The sequence below is a fragment of the Eleutherodactylus coqui genome, chromosome 11 (genome assembly GCF_035609145.1).
Source record: "Eleutherodactylus coqui strain aEleCoq1 chromosome 11, aEleCoq1.hap1, whole genome shotgun sequence".
Lineage (NCBI taxonomy): Eukaryota > Metazoa > Chordata > Amphibia > Anura > Eleutherodactylidae > Eleutherodactylus > Eleutherodactylus coqui.
The window spans coordinates 58,937,734-58,959,526 of NC_089847.1; the positions used below are offsets into that span (position 1 = coordinate 58,937,734).

The 21,793-nt window shown below is 44.1% G+C and overlaps 1 long non-coding RNA gene across 1 annotated transcript in view; it reads left to right on the forward strand.

Annotated features, from left to right (window-relative positions):
* The window catches only part of LOC136582561 (uncharacterized), a 130,372-nt gene that overhangs the window by 73,562 nt on the left and 35,017 nt on the right, over window positions 1-21,793 (forward strand). Inside the window, exon 2 of the long non-coding RNA XR_010787194.1 lies at window positions 15,673-15,762. This is a non-coding gene — a long non-coding RNA (uncharacterized lncRNA). The remainder of the gene's footprint in view (window positions 1-15,672; window positions 15,763-21,793) is intronic.

Below are 21,793 nucleotides of genomic sequence, written 5' to 3' on the forward strand. Positions count from 1 at the left end.
CTGTATGCCCTGGAGGTGCTTGCTTGTCCTGCGGCTAGCGTCTTGTCAGAGAGGGTGTTTAGTGCGGCTGGGGGAATCATCATGGACAAGCGTACCCACCTGTCAACCGACAGTGCCGACAGGCTTACACTCATCAAGATGAACAAAGCCTGGATTTCCCCAGACTTCTCTTCTTCACCAACGGACAGCAGCGATACCTAAGCAATACGTAGGCTGCACCCGCGGATGGAAGCATCATTCTCTATTACCATCAAAAACGGGGACCTTTTTGCTTCATCAATCTGTGTATAATATTCCTCCTCCTCCTCCTGCTCCTCCTCCTGAAACCTCACATAATCACGCCGAACGGGCAATATTTATTAGGCCCACAAGGCTCAGTCATATAATTTTTCTAAACAATTTTTATACGTTTCAATGCTCATTAAAGCGTTGAAACTTTCACCTCAACCAATTTTTATTTTAACTGGGCTGCCTCCAGGCCTAGTTACCAATTAAGCCACATTAACCAAAGCGATTAATGGATTTCACCTGCCCTCTTGGTTGGGCATGGGCAATTTTTCTCAGGTACATTAGTACTGTTGGTACACCAATTTTTGGGGGCCCTCGCCTACAGTGTAATCAAATGAATTTTTAGCCCACCTGCATTACAGTTGACGTTACATCAGCTGTGTTGGGCACTGCAATGGGATATATTTATGTACCGCCGGTGGCTTCCTGGCACCCACCCATGTGGTCGGTCCACAGGGAGTTGTAACTGCATGTGTCCACTTCTAAAGAACCCCAGTCTAACTGGGGCATGCAGTGTGGGCCGAAGCCCACCTGCATTAAACATGACATTACCTCAGCTGTGATGGGCAATGCAATGGGATATATTTATGTACCGCCGGTGGCTTCCTGGCACCCACCCATGCGGTCGGTCCACAGGGAGTTGTAACTGCATGTGTCCACTTCTAAAGAACCCCAGTCTGACTGGAGCATGCAGTGTGGACCGAAGCCCACCTGCATTAAACATGACATTACCTCAGCTGTGATGGGAAATGCAATGGGATATATTTATGTACCGCCGGTGGCTTCCTGGCACCCACCCATGCTGTCGGTCCACAGGGACTTCACAATAGGGAGTTGTACCTGCCTGTGTCTATGAATTAAAAACCCCGGTCAGGTTGGGGCATGCAGTGTGGGCCGAAGCCCACCTGCATTTAATCTGACGTTAGCTCTGCTGTCCAGGGCACTGCAATGGGATACATTTATGTACAGCCGGTGGGTTCCAGGGAGCCACCCATGCTGTGGGTGCACACGGAATTCCCATTGCGGAGTTGTACCTGCCTGTGACTATTTATAAAAAAACGCGGTCTGACTGGGGCATGCAGACACCTTGACAGAATGGTGTGTGGCACATGGGTTCCCCATTGCTATGCCCACTTGTGCAGCTCCAGATGGAGGTGGCACAGGATTGGATTTCTCATTGCTTCTGTACAGCATTGTGGACTATCGCCCCGCCCCTTTTAAATAGGGTCGCTGCCTAGCTGTGCCAACCCTCTGCAGTGTGTGCCTGCTTTTCCTCTGGCAGACGCGCTTATAAATAGACATGAGGGTGGCGTGGCATGAGGGCAGCTGAAGGCTGCGCAGGGACAGTTTGGTGTGCGCTGTGGACACTGGGTCGTGGGGGGGGGGGGGGGGGCAGCATGTAACCCAGGAGAAGTGGCAGCGGAGTGTCATGCAGGCAGTGATTGTGCTTTGTTGGAGGTAGTGTGGTGCTTAGCTAAGGTATGCATTGCTAATGAGGGCTTTTCAGAAGTAAAAGTTGTTGGGAGGGGGGGGGGCCCACTCTTGCCGCTATTGTGGCTTAATAGTGGGACCTGGGAACTTGAGATGCAGCCCAACATGTAGCCCCTCGCCTGCCCTATCCGTTTCTGTATCGTTCCCATCACTTTCTTGAATTGCCCAGATTTTCACAAATGAAAACCTTAGCGAGCATCGGCGATATACAAAAATGCTCGGGTCGCCCATTGACTTCAATGGGGTTCGTTACTCGAAACGAACCCTCGAGCATCGCGATAATTTCGTCCCGAGTAACGAGCACCCGAGCATTTTGGTGCTCGCTCATCTCTAGTGTTATGACATTATAGATCGGTCTATAGTGACTAACTGCTCTTTTGTGGAATCGAATGCTAGGTCTCTTCACGGCCGCAGGCACTTATCCCATCCACCTATACCTCCCTTGTTAATCTCTCCCACCCCTCCTTATGCCTTTGTCCATATCTTTTCTTCCATATGCATCTGGCTTTCCAAGTTTCTTCTCCTACAAGTTCCTTAGCTCTGGGGTTGTTAGCCCCCGACCATAATTCAGTTAGATTTAGAATTAATAAACAGAGGAATACAAGTTTAAACCACTGGTTTATTGTATTGCTCAACATGCCATTTGTGGAAAGTATGTTCATGATGCAAATACTTTCTTTGTAATCTTAAAGTTTTAATAAAAACATTTTGAACAATAAATTAAAAAGGGTTATTTTATGACAAACCCTTCTCTAAAATAAAGCTGACCTAGTGATATACTACTTTTTACGTTTTATCCAACCATCAATTTCTCTTGCAGTGGCATCTATTCTAATAAATTCTGCCACCAAGTAATACATGACTTCGACAATTCCACAAGAATGGGAACTGCTGTTTCTTAGTAGTGCCCCATTTTGCGTCTAAGTGGTGTCCTCTTTATTACATCCTTATGCCCTAATAGAATACATACAAGGGTTGATGTTCACCGTAAAAGGATTTCAGGTAAGAGAAATTTATAATAAATAGCATAAAAATAAGAAGATGACAAATTATTTCACCACTTGAACAATTTTGCTTTTCACTAGGTTCTATTGTAGGGATTTGAACCAAAAAGTCAGTGACGTAGTAAAAAAAACATGACTATTGTTTAGTTCAAATTAAATGCATTATAGGCTCTTGGTTTGCCTCATAAGAGGTTAGACCATTTTTCTAACTTCTTAAATTCAACACACGCTTTCCATTGTTAACATCATTTTAATATTCCCCCAACCTTTGGACTTTGTAAATTAGTAGCATTTTAACTGACGAAAGAACCCTCAGAAGTTTCCACAGGACAAGATGCAGTAATGGATAATAATGCTCTTATAGGAGTGAATAATGATCCATTTATTTGTCCATTGAAAATCACGGTGCATCATATTTTGATGTCAATATAAATATATTCAATACAGTGTCCACTCATGTATTTATCATGCATTGAATGGATGGCAGATTGGAACTAGGTCAAATACATTGTGTATTTGTACTAATGCACCATTAGAAATGTGCTTTTAATGATGTACGTAGAAGCTGATAGCTTATGTCACTGTGTAATGGACCACATTGCATGTTCTTGGAGCAGACATTATAATCTATCATACAGTGTCATTACTAAATTAGGAATTAATATCCTAAATGACTTAACTCGCATTCAATCCACCTTATTCTTGGGCAGTAATCACAATTATATAACAAATGGGCAGCAGTTTGCAGTTTTGTTGCATTGTATTGTACCTGTTTTGCTTTTTGTTGTCTCTAATAGAAAATTCTTATTTATGTTTGTAACCATTAGCCATTATCCATTGTATTAGTCCCACAAATTGTTATCAAGCATATATATATATATAATTATAATCATTCCCTGTGATATACGATTTATGTATTTGCAAAGAATTCCCTTTAAAAGATGATGAGTACCACTAATATTTGACTCTTAACAACCACTATAATATGTTCCTATTAGTGAATACATTTGTGTTCCATTCCAATTTTATCCATATGTGCAGCTGCTGAAAATGGCCCCTAGAAAAAGGATTGCCAATACACATAACATCACATATAACATCTATATATATAAAGACGAAAGCCCTCACTGACTCATTCACTGACTGACTGACTCACTGACTCACTGACTGACTCACTGACTGACTCGCCAAAAGTTCTCCAACTTCCCGATGTCGTAGAAACATGAATTTTGGCACTAGCATAGATTATCTCCAAAATAGGAAAAGTAATTGGGTCCCAACTCGATTATTCAATTCTAGCGCAAAAGAATTGGTGTCAAAATTTAACGTACATAATCTAAATCTCTCACTTCCCAATGTCATAGAAACTTAAAATTTGGCACACGCATTGCATATGTCATAAATAGGAAAAGTTAATAGGTCCCAACTCGATTATTCAATTCTATGCACAAAAGAATTAGCGTCCAAATTTTACGTATGGAATCTAATTCTCTCACTTCCCGGTGTCATAGAAACTCGAAATTTGGCAGGAGCATTAATTATGTCATAAATAGGAAAAGCTAATGGGCCCTAACTCGATTATTCAATTCTAGCGCAAAAGAATTGGCGTAGAAATTTTACGTACGGAATGTAATTTTTCACTTTCCGTTGTCATAGAAACGGGAAATTTGGCACAAGCATTGATTATGTCATAAATAGGAAACGCTAATGGGTCCCAACTCGATTATTCAATTCTATGCGCAAAAGAATTAGCGTCCAAATTTTATGTGTGGAATGTCATTTTCTCACTTTCCGGTGTCATAGAAACGGGAAATTTGGCACAAGCATTGATTATGTTATGAATAGGAAAAGCTAATGGGTCCCAACTCCTTTATTCAATTCTATGAGCAAAAGAATTAGCGTCCCAATTTTACGTACAGTACATAATCTAAATCTCTCACTTCCCAATGTCATAGAAACATGAAATTTGGCACAATCATTTATTTAATTTTTTTTCTTTATTTGAGGAAAAGCAAAACAATACATAAGTATACACAGTTGAGAAACATTACTAAATTCACCACAATAATCATAACAGTGTTGATCAGGTCTGTCGCAAAACTTTTTACCTCAATTTTGAATTTTGTAAGGGATAGGGGGGGGGGGGGGGGGGGAAGTAACATACACTATATATATACCATATATGTATAGATCTAGTATTTTCATCTTGGAGATTTGAAGAAGCTGTCAAATAATTGTCACTAAATCAAAGTCCCATCTCCACCTATTGGTCGATATATATAGAAAAGGACTAACACTTACAAATAAATGGATATTAACGTATTGTAACATAACAAAGTGAAGGCATCTTGAAATACTCTCTTATAACCAGTTCTAACTGGCTATACAGGCTCTCTCCACACGCTCCACATCTCCTCATGTTTTGATACTCTATTTTCTCTGAACGCCAACCATCCCTCGAAGATTTTTTGTTCGGACATCCTGAGAACAAAGTCACCAACCCTCGGGGGGTCCACTTTTTTCCAATGTTGTGCAATAATTGCTTTCGCGGTCATCAGGGCATGTCCAACTAGTTTTCTAGATGGGGGGGAGAGCCCCTCCAAACCTACAAGCAGCAGAATCTGCTCCGCCTCTCTGCGGATCCTGGAGTGCATAGTTTCATCTAATAAATTTAATATTTCTCTCCAATATATTTTCAGTTTTGGGCAAGACCAAAAGATGTGGGAAAGTGTTCCTCTGCCCCCACACTCCCTCCAGCATTCACCATTTCCCCTACGAAATCTATCCTTAATTAATGTAGGTGAGTAGTACCATCGCGTATTAACCTTAATTTGTACCTCTAGGATTCTCATCCCTTTGGTAGCCGCCCCTGCTAGCTTAAACGCCTTGTTCCAGCTGTCCATTGGGATACTTGTCCCAAGTTCCCTCTCCCAATTTAGCATGTGTATTTTTTTTGAGGGAATGTTGTTACCTGTTAATATATCATAAAAGATCCTCGTGTCTGATTTATTCAATGTAGAGCTGGAACCCATTCTCTTTATGACTTCTTTTGGGATCTTGATTTTATGTAGTTGAGATTTCTGTAAAAAGTGGGATATTCTTGTAAATTTGTAAATGTCGTATGAAGGTAGGTTGTACTGGGAAGCAAACCTCTCAAAGGGCTTCATTGTTTTACCTGACAGTAAATCCGCCACATTAGTAATACCCTTGGCACTCCAATCTCTCACCTCCAGATCCGGTAGGAACAAACACACCGTCTCCAGAGGAATCTGTGGGAGATCCAGCATGTCATATGAGGCTATTTTTTCAGTTAGGTCTCTCCAGACCCTGAGGGAAGCAATCACAGTGGGCGGGAGATGTCTTTCATTAATAGTCAGTTTTTTAGTTGGATTCAGGCTATTACCCATACTCTCTAAGGACGCCGCCAGGAGCATAGGCCTACAGGAACTCAGTCTAGCTGAGTTGCACTCCATATTAGCCCAGCCCAGCTTATCCTCTCGTGAGAGCCATCCCCTAGTCTGGTTCAGAAGTGAGGCCTGGAAATACCTCCTCACATTTGGGATGTCCGCTCCGCCCCTGGATCGGTGCATAGCCAGTATGGGTAGCACCAAGCGAGGTTTTTTAAATTTGGCACAATCATTGATTGTGTCATAAATATGAAAAGTTAATGGGTCCCAACTCGATTATTCAATTCTAAGCGCAAAAGAATTAGTGTCCAAATTTTATGTACGTAATCTAATTCTCTCACTTTCTGATGTGATTTTATATAAAGGAAACGTCGCATGGTTGCCTCCACGTGGTGTTTCCTGGGTAACGCAGAGAACTATGCAAAATGGTGAACATATGTTTTTCCTCAGTATCTCTAAAGTAACCACGACTTCATAAGATTTTCTGTGTGAACACCAGATAAACACCAGTACCAAATTAACTCGGGCGAAGCCGGGTATATCAGCTAGTACTATAATAAACACCAATGAGACATAACATTAAAACCGGTGGGGCGAATAACATTAAGAATTTTATGTTAATGGCATAAATTGATATTTGGCAGCAAATGAACAGTAAATTCTTAAGGTTCACTCACACAGGCGTATTTTGATACACATAATATGCAATACACAGCAAATATGCATGTAATACGTATGTGCTGTGTATGTTAAATCCTCATAGCCTATATTGGTGTGCATAATGTGCAACATAGGATATGATGCGTTTTTTGCACATGCATGTGAGTAGCTAAATGGAAATCAATGTGCTTTTAGCACCACATATTCTATGCATATATAAGCATAGTATGCAAGCGAAAAACGCCCAAGTGAGTCTTTAACCCCTTAGTGACCATCCCATTGCCTTTTTATGTCCTGCCCAAGTGGGCTTTATTCTCTGAGGACGTAAAAACATGTATCCTGCAGAGAATAAAGCCACGTGGGCTCTGGACGTGACAGCTCCATGCTGTCGGTGCCCGCAGGTAGCCGACAGCATGGAGCTGTCATCCTGGGCTGCGGGCAGTCCCCCCCGGCAATGCGATCGGCGCTATCCAATGGATAGCGCCGATCGCATAAAAGTTGAAAAAAGTTTTTTAAAAAGGTAAAGATTCAGCTGCCCTCATGGATGGGATCCATGAGGGCAGCTGAGATTACTCACCCCCGTCCGCCGCACTGCTCCCCGCTGTCCTGGTCCTTCGGGCCCCAAAGCCAGCCTTCTGCGCATGCGCGCCAGGCGGCATTACGTGAGCCACATGCGCAGAAGGCCCGGAGTCGCGGGAAATTTAAAATCTCCTGGGTCCCGGCTCCTGTAGGTAGCCGGGAGCCAGGAGATGTCAGCAGGTCTTAAAATGTCAGGGGGTGAAAATACTCACCCCCCTTCCTCCATGTCCTCCGCCCGACCTCGGGACCCACCGCTGGCTTCTGCACATGCTCAGAAGGCCGGCGAGCCCGAAAAATTCTAAATCTCCCTGCACCCAGCTGTCACAGATAGCCGAGTGCAGGGAGATATGACTGGGGACCGCTGTATGCAGATAACAGTAATCATATAAAGTTAAAAAGTAAAAAAAAAAAAGTTTAAAAATTTAAAGTTTCATCTCCCCTTACGGATCGTATCCATAAGGGGGGATGAAATTACGTGCCCAAGGTCCCTGGATTTGTTCCCTGGTGGGATGTTGATCCGCGGACCTTACTCCAGCTTCGGCGCATGCGCCCGTCAGCATGATGGCGGACGCATGCGCAAAAGTGAAAGATTGCCCAAGAAATTTAAAATCTCCCTGCTCCTGGCTACGAAAGGTAGCCAAGAGCCTGGAGATGTCACGGGGAGCCGCGGTATGCAGTTACTGGTCACGTGATCACCATTATCCAATGCATAATGGCGATCACGTAAAAGTTCTTAAAAAAGTGAAGTTTCATCTCCCTTCACCGATGCGATCGGTGGGGGACATGAAACATCTTCTCGGAGGCTTCCGCATTTGAATCCAGATGCAATTATCCTCCATGGATGCTGCCGGCTACTGGGTATGCGCCCGCCGGCAAAATGCCGGACACATTCGCAGGAGCCGGGGAGCCCAGGAAATTTTAAATCTCCTTGCTCCCAGCGACCAACAGTCGCTGAGTGCTTGGAGCAGTGACCGGAGGCCTCGTTGAGCGGTCCCCGGTCACGTGATAAATTAGCGATATAATATTAGGCCGGTCACACATGACCGGAGAGGAATTACGGGTTCTGCATGCGCTTGATCAGCGGTAATTCACGGATCAATCACATGCATTGGATTATACAATTCCCCCCAATTAGCGGGTCAGAATTACATAATCCACTCGCAGAAACAGAACACAGCATGCTATATTTTACCGTGGATATCCGCGGTCATAGAGCACAATGCAAATACATTGTGTACGGGCTGCGGGTACCCGGGTCATCTCAAAGTGACGGCACAGGAAATATAAACAAAAAACGGTGTACTGCGCATGACCGTCTGTGTGAGTAGGCAGTTATGCGCAGTACATTACTCGGCCGTACGCAGGGTCATGTCCGGGCTCACAGCTGGGAACCGCTGCGGGCCTCCACAAGTGAATTCCCCATACGGCTGCGTGAGCCCGGCGTTATTCAGATCGCTACCTGTAATCCGTAATTTACAAGAAGCACCGGGAACGCTCGCCTTTATGAAGTTCCAGGAGCAGCTTGTTGAGCGCCTTCTGTGTGAGACCGCCGCACCTTCGCAAGCTTTCTGGAGACTCACAGAGCGCCACTTTCTACACCCCATCCCTGCCGCTGAGGTCACGAAATACCCCCCCCAAAAAAATCAAGAGAGAAGGGGGGATACACGGTTTTCTTGCCCCATGTGCCCATCCCAACCAGCCTTCGTAATTACCCCCGTCTTCGGACATAAAACGCAGTTTATATTATTACTTTTATCTAATATTTAGGGAATGCCAAAAAAATGGGGATGGCGGGGGGGATTATTTTTAAGGGAATCCATTTTTTTTCCGTATAAGTGGGCAATGGGGCCTGGAATTTATTCAGTTGTACCCTGAAATCCAGCGGGCATTCCCTCCATTATGGGCCTAGCCATGTGTCCTGTAAGTAGATTAGGGCCACAATGGGTATGTTTCTGAACACGGGACAAACGGGGGTATCCATTTTGGGGTGAACGTCTTCATTCCTATGTACACTGTACAAAAAAAACAGTTTTTAAATTGAAAAAATTGCCAAAATAATGAAAATCGTAATTTTTCCTTCTGCTTTGCTTAGGTTCATTCAAATACTGTAGGGTCAAAATGCGCAGTACACCCCTAGATGAATTAGTTAGGGCTCTAGTTTTCAAAATGTGGTCATTTGTGGGGGTTTTCTATCGTTTTGGCCGCTCAATGGCTCTACAAGTTATTCCGTTGTACCCTGAAATCCAATGGGTGCTCCTTCCATTATAGGCCTAGCCATGTTTCCTTTAAGTGGATTAGGGCCACAATAGGTATGTTTCTGAACACGGGACAAATGGGGGGTATCCATTTTGGGGTGCAAGTCTTCATTTATATGTGTGCTGCACAAAAAAAAAACAGTTTTTAAATTGACAAAATTGCCAAAAAAATGAAAATCATAATTTTTTCCTTCTGCTTGGCTTAGATTCATTCAAAAACTGTGAAGTCAAAAAAGTCATCGTACTCCTAGATAAATTCGTTAAGGGGTCTACTTTTCAAAATGGGGTCACTTGTGGGGGTTCTCCATCGTTGTGGTCACTCAAGAGCTCTACAAGTGTGCAATAGGTCCTAAATCTCCTTCAAGCAAAATTTCTGTTCCGAAAGCCACTGGCTGCTCCTTTCATTTTGGGCCCCATTGCGCATACAGACGTAATACTAGGGCCACAATAGGTAGGTTTCTGAGCACAGGACAAACAGGGGTATCGATTCTGGGGTGCAAATCCTAATTTTCCTGTGTACTATAGAAAAAAGTCCTGTCTTTAAAATGACATATTTGCAAAAATATGAAATTTTAGTTTTTCTCTTCTAAATTGCATTGACTCCTGAAAAAAAACTGTGGGGTTAAAATAATCATAACACCCCTCAGTGCATACATTAAGGGGTGTAGTTTTTAAAATGGGGTCACTTGTGGGGGTATCTATCATTTTAACTCCTATGAGCCTTTCCAATCTTGGCTTGGTGTAGGAAAACAAAGTGTTCCTCAAAATGCTGAAAAGTAATGTTAAATTTGTACGTCTCCTAAATGGTTAAAAAAAAAAGCGAAAGTTTTTCCAATGTGCGCCCAAAATAAAGTAAACGGATGGAAATATATATCTTAGCAAAATTTCTATATTATGTTTGCACATATTTGAGATATTGCAGTTGGAAATGTGAAAAAATGATGATTTTTTCAAAATTTTCCCAATTTTGCCGCTTTTAATAAATAAACACAAATTCCATCAGTCTATTTTTTCTGCCTAAATGAAGTACAACATGTGGCGAAAAAACAATGTCAGAATTGCTTGGATATGCAAAACCTTTCTGGTGTTTTTCCATGTTAAAGTGACACATGTCAGATTTGCAAAATTTGGCCTGGTCATTAAGGCGCAAACAGGCTTGGTCAATGCTTGGTTAATGTTTAACACAATGGAGGAAATTTACTAAGCTTGGCATCTCCGACACTGGGCTTTGTATGATTTTCCCCCAGAGCATGAAGCCTTAGGAGAAATATGGAGCAGCCCTATTCTTATTTGCACAAGGAAAGACTAGAAGCAATGGGATGAAACTGAAAGGGAGGAGACACAAATTAGATATTAGAAAAAAACTTTCCAAAAGTGAGGGTGATGGTTGAGTGGAACAGGTTGCCATGAAAGGTGTCGAGTTCTCCCTTCAATGGAAGTCTTCAAATAGGGGCTGAACAGACATCTGACTGGGATGATTTAGTCAATCCTGCATTGAGCAGGGGGTTGGACCCGATGACCCTCGAGGTCCCTTCCAACTCTACTATTCTATGAAATATATGCTTGGTGCCGACCAGGTATATATTTCCAGCATAATTTATGTCAGTTTGGTGCATAAAATATAGATAAATCTGTTGCTCTACTTGTCCAACACACTCCACTTACTTTTTGAACCCCTTAACACTACAGGACATACAATTATGTCCCGCATGTTTGGGGTATGTATGAAGGGAGATCCGACACCCAATATCAACAGCTCCAATAAGCAGCGAAGCTGATCAGAGCTGTTAACCCTTTAAATGCCGCTGTCAATTCTGATAAAAGCATTTAAATGCTCTGATCGATGTTCAAGGGTCCCACATTGCCCCCGCAATAAAATCATTTAAAAAATGAAGTATCTTTGGAAAAAAATAAAAGTTGTACAGCAAAAAAAAAAAAAAAAAAACGGTATAAATTTGGCATCGTAGTAGGCATACTTAACCATAAAGGAAAGCCATCATGTCATTTTTGTTGTAGTGTGTACACCGTAGAGACAAGGCGCACTCAAAGATGGCAGAATTTTGCTTTTTTTCATTTCACTACATTTATTATTTTTTACAAGTTTACCATTGAGAAATACAACTCGTCCCTCTGGTATCTATGTCAATGGTTATAGAAGAGAGTTATTTTTTAAAAGGGGTTTGGAAAAATACGAAAATAGGAAGAAAAAAGGACTGAAGGGGTTAAAATAGTGGCAGACCTACACAAGCTGAAGAAAAGAAACAAATTTTTGCCCAAATTCCTGTGTGCACAGAGGCGTCTGAGTAGCGGCTGAACAGGAAGAGAAGCCTGGCTGCTGCATTCAGGATGGATTGGAGGGGGTAGAGTCTGGTGCAGGGGAGGCCGATCAGCAACGAGTTGCAATAATTGAGCCGAGAGTGGATGAGGGCAGCAATAAGCAATGTTCTTGAGGTGCAGCTGACATGTTCGGGCAAGAGGAAGGATGTAGGGGCTAAATGAGAGATCGGGGTCAAATATGACCCCAAGGCAGTGGGCATGCTGTCTGGGAGTTATGGTGGCACATATACTGAGATGGAGATGTCAGGATGAGGTCAGTTAGTGGAGGGTGGAAACACCAACAGGTCAGTTTTAGGGAGGTTTAGTTTTAGGTGGAGAGAGGACATAGTGTTAGAGACAGCGGGCAGACAGTTGGTGATGTTTTGGAGGAAAGGTGCAGAGATGTCACTGGAAGAGGTGAATAGCTGGGTGTTGTCAGCATAGAGGTGGTATTGGAGGCCAAATCTCCTAATGGTTTGTCCAATAGTGGCTGTGTAGATAAAGAAAAGGAGGGGCCGACGACCGAGCCCTGGGGTACTCCAACAGCAAAGGGGAAGAGGAGGAGAGTTAGAGCCAGTAAAGGAGACGCTGAATGAGCAGTCAGATAGGTAGGAGGAGAACCAGGAGAGAGCAGTGTCCTTTAGGCCAATGGAGCAAAGCATACTGAGGAGGAGTTTGTGGTCGACAGTGTAAAATGCTACGGCGAGGTCGAGGAGGATCAGTAGGGAGTAATTGCCCCTCGATTTGGCTGTCAGTAGGTCGTTGGAGACCCTTGTAAGGGCAGTTTCTGTCAAGTGTTGGGGTCGGAAGCCAGACTGTAGGGGGTCGAGGAGAGAGTTCTCTGATAGCTAGCTTATAAGGCGGGAGTAAACTTGGCGTTCTAGTAGTTTGGAAATGAAGGGGAGGTTAGAGATGGGTCGGTAGTTGGCAGCATCAGTCGCGTCAAGAGTTGGCTTCTTTAGCAGTGGGGATATGATGACATGTTTGAAAGAAGAGGGAAAGATGCCAGAGGTCAGAGAGAGGTTGAATATAGTGGTGAGGTGGGAGATAACCACTGGGGAGAGGGATCGGAGGTGGTGTGAGGGGAGAGGGGCGCTAGCGCAGGTGGCGGGGCGAGCAGAGAAGAGCAATTTGGAGACTTCTTCTGTCGATGGTCTGAGTACAGACAGTGAGCAGGAGCTCGATGCAGTGCGGACAAGACTAGGGTCAGGGCTAGAACAGGAATATGACGCAATTGAAAAAGGTGGCCTGATCTGATTAATCAGATTTTTTCTTCATTATATGGACTGTTGTGTGTGTGAGATAACTTATCAAGGGAAGAGGTGGCACCAGGATCCACAATGAGGGGAAGATAAACCGTCAGAGGCAGTGTGATAGTCTGGGCATTGTTCTGCTGGGAAACATTTAGTCCTGTCATTCCTGTGGATGTTACTTTGACACTTACCACCTACCTAAACATTGTTGCAGACTGTCTTTTCACAGTGGCATCCTCAAGCGGAGCCCCGTGTTAAGGATCAAAGGTCATACAAAAAAATGACCCTCTTTCAACTGTATTGTATAAGGCAATACCCTAAAACCTCATAACCACTGTTTTGGCAGATAACTGCTCCTTCTATTAATATGGGAGCTGTCCTTTGTCAAAGTTAAGATGTCTGGTCAAATTTCCATTGTGACATAGTTTGATGACAATTTCTTTTTTAAAAATGAATTAAAGTAGTAATTGAGAACTGGCAGTAATCAAACTCATTAGAATGGCTCCACCATCGGGAAGAAAAGCAGCATACCCTTCAAGAATATATTTTTAAATGCAAAAAACGTAAGAATTTACAGTCTACGTATAGATTTTCATTTACTAGATGTAACCAAAGATTCAATTATCAAACAAGTTTGTAAAAGAACAAATGTACAAACAAAACTATGAATGTTCTGTCCAACTACTGGAGGCATGGGTCATAAAACAAAAGATTTTCTACCTTTTTCACTTATAGACTGAGCTCATAAAAGTATATACAATTGTGTTTGCTGTTATCAAAATATAGTCACTCATCCAGAGAATTAAAGGGGTTTTTATACAGCGCCCTGTGTCAGAACCAGGATATACTGGGTTCAGAGCAGAAGCCACTGCTTCGAAGCCTGTGTAGTGGTTGTTGATCACTAGGAAGGGCAGCACGTAGGATCTTCGTCCATAAATCAGGCAGAGTCAGGTTAAAATAACCTCCCAGACTTTATTGCATAAAAGAATGGCATCTCCAACAGCGACGTTTCGGCCAATAATACTATAGCCTTTGTCAAACTATCACACCGAACATAAACACATGTATATATACACCCAAGCAAATAAAAACAAACATAGTACTCACGTGTGTGTCCAGAGGCGCACTCAGCTGTGTATCCCGCTCAACCTATTGGCGTCCCTCACGCGCTCATTGCGCAGGACCAGATCGCGTCATGCCAGTAGGAAAACTAAGGGCAAACTGACTCATGTATCCACTGCGCATGTGCCCGATTCTCTATTGAAAATAGAGCCAACACTAAGTACGCCTCGCCAGTACAGCAATTAAGGGCAAAACATCTAATAACCCGATCGCGCATGCGCCGAACATCTCATAGGGCACAGAGCAGTAACCAAATCAGGCTTTACCGCGCATGTCAAGAGGAACGTCATGACGAAACTTTAATGAGTCCTCCCCTTCACAACCACGTATGCCTACATTACGTTATGCCCTAACCACTACTGAGGGCAAAGTACAGCACAGAGGGATGTCCTCTTCATTTTTTGTGCAGTTTGCTCTGTACAATCTGTACACAGGAAAAGGTATGCAACAGGATTTGGCGGTGTGGTGAAGTTAAAAAGTCGTGACGCCAGTGCCTGATTTAAAGGACCAATCTGAGAGCTCTTTTCTTCTGGTCAGGTGGATCAATGACAATGGAATGTCCCTTTGCTGCATACTGTAGTTAAATTAACTATTTAGTTCCCTCTTTTAGCCCCAATTTTTATTAAATGGAAACCTGCGTCACTACTCTTGCTAAGGTAGTTAGTACACTGATTGTGGACTTGAAATTACACATTTTACCACACTTCAGGTCACTACAGTTTCCCCTTACTAAAATAACAGCCGTTCTCAGTCTTTCCTCTGAGTCTGAAGGACGAGGCAGGTTGACAGCTTGATCTGGCAGCTTGACAGAGAATGCATTCATTTAGATTCCCACAGAACAATAGTTTGAGCTAAGGCAGAACCCTGGGGCTCAAATTACTATGGGGTCTATACATGCTACTTCTCACCAAAAGCTACATTATGCAATTACATTTTTAATATAAAATACAGTACATATTTAAAAAAAACTGACTGCTGTACAACTTGGAAAAAGAGAAATATTGTCAAGTCATGAATCCCAATTGAAATTACTGAGTGTCTATAAATGCTGGTGACAAGGTAACCTGAAAGAGATAATGAGTGAGGGCAACAAGCAAGCAAAAGGAATAATCAACAATTTACTTCTCCAAGCAGTCTCTTGGGGTGCAAACCTTAGGAATGTTATTCAAACTGGAATTGGTAGTCACAATAATTTAAACAGTGTTGTTTGATCTTTAGTTTTTGTAACAGGTAGGTATTTGCCCCTGAGTAGATCTTTGTGAACGTCTGAGTCTGAATTCTTGTTCCTCTTCTTCAGGATCGCTGGTACTTGGACGCCTTTCAGGAACTCTGTGGACAGCTCGCTGTATGCTTGAATGAGATAGTTCTGGTTGACAAGATAGCATTGGTAAGTCAGGTGTAAGATACCAAGTCATCGGATCAGTAATATCAAAGTCTGTACCTCCACTTTATGAAGGAGATCCAAAGCAATGCCACAGATTTATTAACCAGTGTTCTCTGCACTACGATCTGCTTACCGACCTGTTTCCTACTGACCATACTAAGGTAGCTTTCATGATGTCCCACCTTTCCGCACAGGCCCTGTCCTGGTTATATCCTCTCTGGGAGAGAGATGATCCTACTGTCAATAGCGACTTTCCGAAGGGTGTTTGATGAGCCTGGTCGGATTACTTCAGCTGCCTCTTCTCTTTTGCGTCTATGTCTGGGCAGTCTCACTGTGGGCCAATATGCCATACAATTTCGAACCCTGTCCTTGGGAGTTGGGCTGGAATAATGACGTCCTGGTCGGGGCATTTTGGGAGGGTCTGGCAGGCAGCATCAAGGAGGAATTGGCAGGTCATGAGATTTCATCTACCCTGGACACCTTGATATCCCTGGCTACTAGGATAGATCTTCGATTCCAGAAAAGAATCAAAGAGGCAGCCCTGGAGAGATCTTTCCGACTGGCCCTCAAGTTTCAGAGGTTGCTTTCTACCTCTCCGACTACTCGTTTGGCTACTGCTCCATTGCCCATGCATGACATTAGCCTCAGGCTAACAGAGGAAGGGGGCATGCGCAGGCATTCCAATAATCTGTGCATGAACTGTGGAGGCCCGGGACATTACATTCGCACCTGTCCTCTTAAGCCAGGAAAAACCCAGAACCTAGGGTCAGTGGGAGAAGCTTCCCTAGGTGAAGATCAGTCACTTCTAAGAATGAGCTTACCTGTGACTTGATCAATCTCCGATACATGATTCACTGTGCCGGCATTCACAGGTTCGGCAGGGAACTTCTTGCATCAGGCCGTTGTAGATCGCTACCAGATCCCTATCAGTCGGCTTGAGAGACCTTTTGTGGTAACAATGGTGGATGGAAGTCCCCTTTGCAAGACCATTCAGTTCTTCATGGAGCCCCTGAAAGTAGGCATTCTCTACTCAGAAAAGATTTCCCTGCTGGTCCTTCCGAGGTCTACCAGTCCCCTGCTGTTGGGTCTGCCTTGGCTTCGTTAGCATAATTCCACCTTGGATTGGAGATCTGGGGAGGAGTGCCTGTTTCCAGTACTGCCTGTTCCTCGCCCCCCCCCCCCCCGTGTCACTTCCTGCGACCCAAGCTTCAGCGGAATACATCAAAGACAATCTTGCCAGAGGATTCATCTGCAGGTCTTCCTCTCCTGCTGGAGCTGACCTCTTCGTTAAAAAGAAGAACGGGTCACTCCGGCCTTGCATAGACTATCGGACTTGAACACTATTACCATTAAGAACATCATTACCCTTAATCCCTGAGCTGTTTGATTGCTTGCGCGGAGCACATATCTTCACGAAAATTGATCTACGCGGCGCTTACAATCTCATCCGCATCTGCGAAGGTGACAATTGGAAAACCGCCTTTAACACTCAGGTTAGGCACTATAAATATTTGTTAATCCCTTTCGATCTGGTTAATGCTCCAGACATCTTTCAGGAGTTTGTGAATGACATCTTCAGGGACGTTCTCTACGAGCTTATTGTTGTGTACCTTGAGGATATGCTGGTCTTCATTGTCCTCTACATATTCCTAAGGCTCCGTGGCAGCACATAGCTGTGGACTGTATCATGGACTCATCCTCATCCAATGGATGCACCGTCATCTGCGTGGTCTTCGATTGCTTTTCCAATATGGCCAATTTCATTCCGTTGCCTAGATTACCCTCCGCCAGTCAACTAGCTGTGAAGTTCATTGAAGACATTTTCCGGCTCCATGGCTTTCCTCTGTGCATAGTGCCCGATCAAGGATCCAGGTTACATCAAGATTCTGGAAGGCCCTTTGTAAACTTATGGGTGTTTCCATGAACTTTTCTTTAACAGACCACCCACAGTCTAATGGGCAGGTTGAACGTACCAACTAGATCCTGACCAACTACCTCCATCACATTACTATTGTACAGCGAGACGAGTGGTCTAACCTGCTTCCCTGGGTAGAGTTTGCCCATAACCAACATGACAGAGAGTCTACCGACGAGTCTCCTTTTCTGATTGTGTGTGGTCATGAACTTAGGATTCCTCTGCCTATCTCTGCCTAGTGTGAAGTTCTGGCAGCAGTTTTGTCGGTAGAGAATTTTTTCAAGATCTGGCAGGAAAGTCTTTATTGGAGAAGGCTACTATCCACATGAAGAACTGCACCGATCGCAAGCGCTGATCTTCTCGCAATTTGTTCCAGGTGATAAAGTTTGGCTTTCTTCTAGACATACAATCAAATAAATGGGTCAGCACTTACAGCTGAATAAAAAGTATCAAACTTTATTTATACATGTGAAAATATTAAAAGACAATTAAAACATACATAGGAGGAGGTGACAACTAAATGAGCAGGAACAGGATGTGGCAATTCAATTGCAATACATACCGTGTTTCCCCAAAAGTAGGTCCTACCCCTATAGTAAGACCTACCGGGTTTTAAGGCCTCCCCCAAAAATAGGACCTAGCTAACATACCCCCCCCCCCCCTCCAAAAAAAAATCAATACTCACCAGCGTCCCGATGGTCCCCAGTGGCGCTGCGGAAAACTTCAGAGTCTTCCCCGTCTGCCATCTCAGCTTTGCTGGTGACGGGGCTTTGAATACCCCGCCTCCAGCAAAGCGAGCGCTGTGATTGTCTAATTGAGCACCAGCAGCCAATCACAGCCAGCGCTCGATGAGTCAATCACAGCCACTCAGTGATGTCATTCACTGACTGGCTGTGATTGGCTCATCGAGCACCGGCTCGATGCATATCAAAGAACCACTGGGATCACACAAAACTCATCATAAACTAGCTTTACCACATAATACTATACTTGGCCACCTGCACCCCAACGCACATTTTGTGATGGCTTCCTCAGGGAAGTATCCTTTGTATAGACATTTCTCTAGTAACATGGCATGCTATATGCCTTCCTATTTTGATGCATTATTTATTTTTATTTGGGAACTCATCTCTTCTGTTATGTGATATTTTAATATAATTCGATTTAATAAAATTTAATTCTTCTTATTGAGGCTTTTGCGTGCTAACCTCTTTTTGCCTATAAATAGATCATGGTACAGTTCTCTGTATTGATCTGCCAGATACTGGTTGTGCCAGTTACATTTACAATTGATTAAAATCCCCAAGTCCTTTTCCATGTCAGTGTTACGCGGTGGTTTCCCTTTTAGGTCAGATGAGCGTGTTTTTTGTGCGCCTAAGAGCATGAAACAAAAAGGCACTCCTCGCATAAGCGGAAAACGTGTGAACAGGCAAAGTTTCATACGTGCAGCGCATGAAACTTTGCCCGTTCACTGGAGCAGCTGCTCCACAAAGGTCCCTTGTCACAGTGTTCAGTGATGAGGGGACTCCTCGTGGGGTTGAAACAATCCCCTGCCATAGCTGTCACAGCTGTGACAGAGGACTGCGATGCTATCCTATTTCTTTCAATGGGGCCAGCGCTGCTGCCCCCCCCAATTGAGAGTAATGGGTGAAGGCAACACTCGCAGGGATTTTTGAGGAAAGGCCTGAAATATAAGTCATTCCCTGAAAATAACCCCTAGCTGCTGGAAAAAGAAAAAATACATCACCTAGCAGCGCTGTCGGGGCTCCTGCACATCTTTTCCCCTGATCCCTGGCATTCTACTCAACCATTTCTTCTGGCTAGGAATTTAAAAATCCCTGCTCCTAAAAGTACTGCATCTGATTGGCTGACTGCTGTAACCAATCAGAGGCCATGCTCAGCCATTCATATATGGTACATTAAATAATACCATGGAAAAATACATGTCCCGCAAAAAACAAGCCTTCTTACAGCTACGTTGATGGATAAATAAAGGAGTTACGATTTTTTAAAAGGGGGGGGGGGGGGGGAACGAAAATGGGGAAAAAAGGGCTGCTTTCTATCACTGAGACAGTTACCCACTTACACACATTCTCACCCAGTATCAAGTGCTTTGGAAAAAATTGAGGGATATGGCACCTAATGGCTTACATCCTGGTAGAAGCTGATTAGATTGTTTTGACAGAATAGATCCTTCATAAACATATGCTAATATGAAGTTATAGGCCCCCTGCACACGGGCAGAAATTCCGCAGCCGGATTTCCTGCAGAATTTCCGCCCGTGGAAGCTGCCATAGGATTGCGTTAGAAAACGCCATCCTAGACAGACGGCCGCGATTTTTCTGCGCGAAATCACGTGCAGAAAATAAAAATCGCGGCATGCTCTATTTCTGTGCGAGCCCCACACAGAAATGTCACTCCCCGCCTGCAGGCTCCGGTCTATGCATGCGCCGGCTGCCGGCACATCAAAGAGCCGGAGACGCCGGATCAGGTGAGTGCCGCGCTGGTCTCTGCAAGGACTCGGGTCGGGTCCCGTTACGAGAATTCTCGCAGTCGGATCCAACCCAGCCGTCTGCAGGCGGCCATACCTAGACCCTTCAAATATTATGAGTTAAATTTACTGGCCTATAGTTTATGGGTTCACTTTTTGACCCTTTTTGAACATTGGCACCGAGTTCGCTATTGGGACTACTCCAGGAGGTATCAGCCTGCTCGGTTTCCCAAGGGTGAATACCGGGGAAGCCATCAAGATAACACCCTTAGGATTAGCCCAAACCCAAACTAGTTTGTTGGCACAGTGGGTGCACACTCGCTGCCCCTAACAGATGTTTTTAAAAATTTCCCATTTATTCTCTGTACTTTTAGATTTGAGGACATTGCCCCAGTCAATAAGGTTAAGGGCATATATAAGCTCATCAAACTTCATCTTCCCGAGGTTCAATATTTTTGTGGCGTCCCGACAAAGCTCCCTATTGAGTGACAAGTGGAAATTTATTACATTATGGCCGCCTGCAGATGGGCGGGTCGGATCTGGCTGTGAGGATTCTCGCCACGGTACCCGACCCGAGCGCCTGCAGAGAGCAGAGCGTACACACCCGCGGCTCCGGCTATTTGATGTGCCGGCTTGCCGGCACCATGCGCAGACTGGAGCCAGCGGCCGGGCAGTGACGTTTCTGTGCGGAGCTCTGCGAGCCCTGCAGAGAAATAGAGCATGCTGCGGTTTGTTTGCCACGCGAGATTTCGCGCGGACAAACCGCGTCCGTCTGCCTAGGTTTGCGTTTGCTAACGCAATTCTATGGCAGCTTCCAAGGGCAGAAATTCCACGGGAAATCCCGCCGCGGAATTTCCGCCCGTCTGCAGGCGGCCTATGGTGACTAATTCTTATGTGTCCTCTAACTTGCACATTTGTTATTCTGTTATTTCTATTGGTTAATATTAATTCCAAAAGAGCCCTTTCTTAGAAAAATTTGGTGTCCTTTAGTTTTTTTTATGTGTGCAAAAAAAAAATAGATGACACATGGATTACACGCGGGTATAAAAGATGGACAGGAAATGCATATGGATGTTACACAGACATACACATGCATTCACACATTAAAATCGGTCCGTTTTTCATTAGGTGAAATCAGGCAAGCTCATGTGAATAAGACCTAACAGTGTGCAGACACATAGCAGCAGCCGCTCTGCATACAGCAGTTTTTCAGGTCTTTTGGCTATCTAAACATGGGCAAGTGCAACATCAGGCCGTGAAACTCAGCCTGATATCATGATCGCCAACGTGCGATTTACCCACAGATGTGAGGTGTTTTGCAGTCAAAAGTGCCTCCCATCACTTCTGGGAAGTAGCGATCCTCTGGTGTGACTTTCAGCTGTGTTGGTGATTCTGCAAGTGCTTCTCCTCATATCATGCTCACATGCACATCGCACAGCAAGTGAGGCATTAAAGCTCCCATTGAAACCAATATGCAATGTGTTCTGAGCAATGCGAAAAGTTAGAACATGTAGTGATTTTTTGCATGTCTTGTAACGCACAAATCTCGCGTAATTTTCTTGGGCATGTGAAACCGGCCTTAGGGTACATTCATTAGGCTTCAGAGAAATATGCATCACAAATATGCT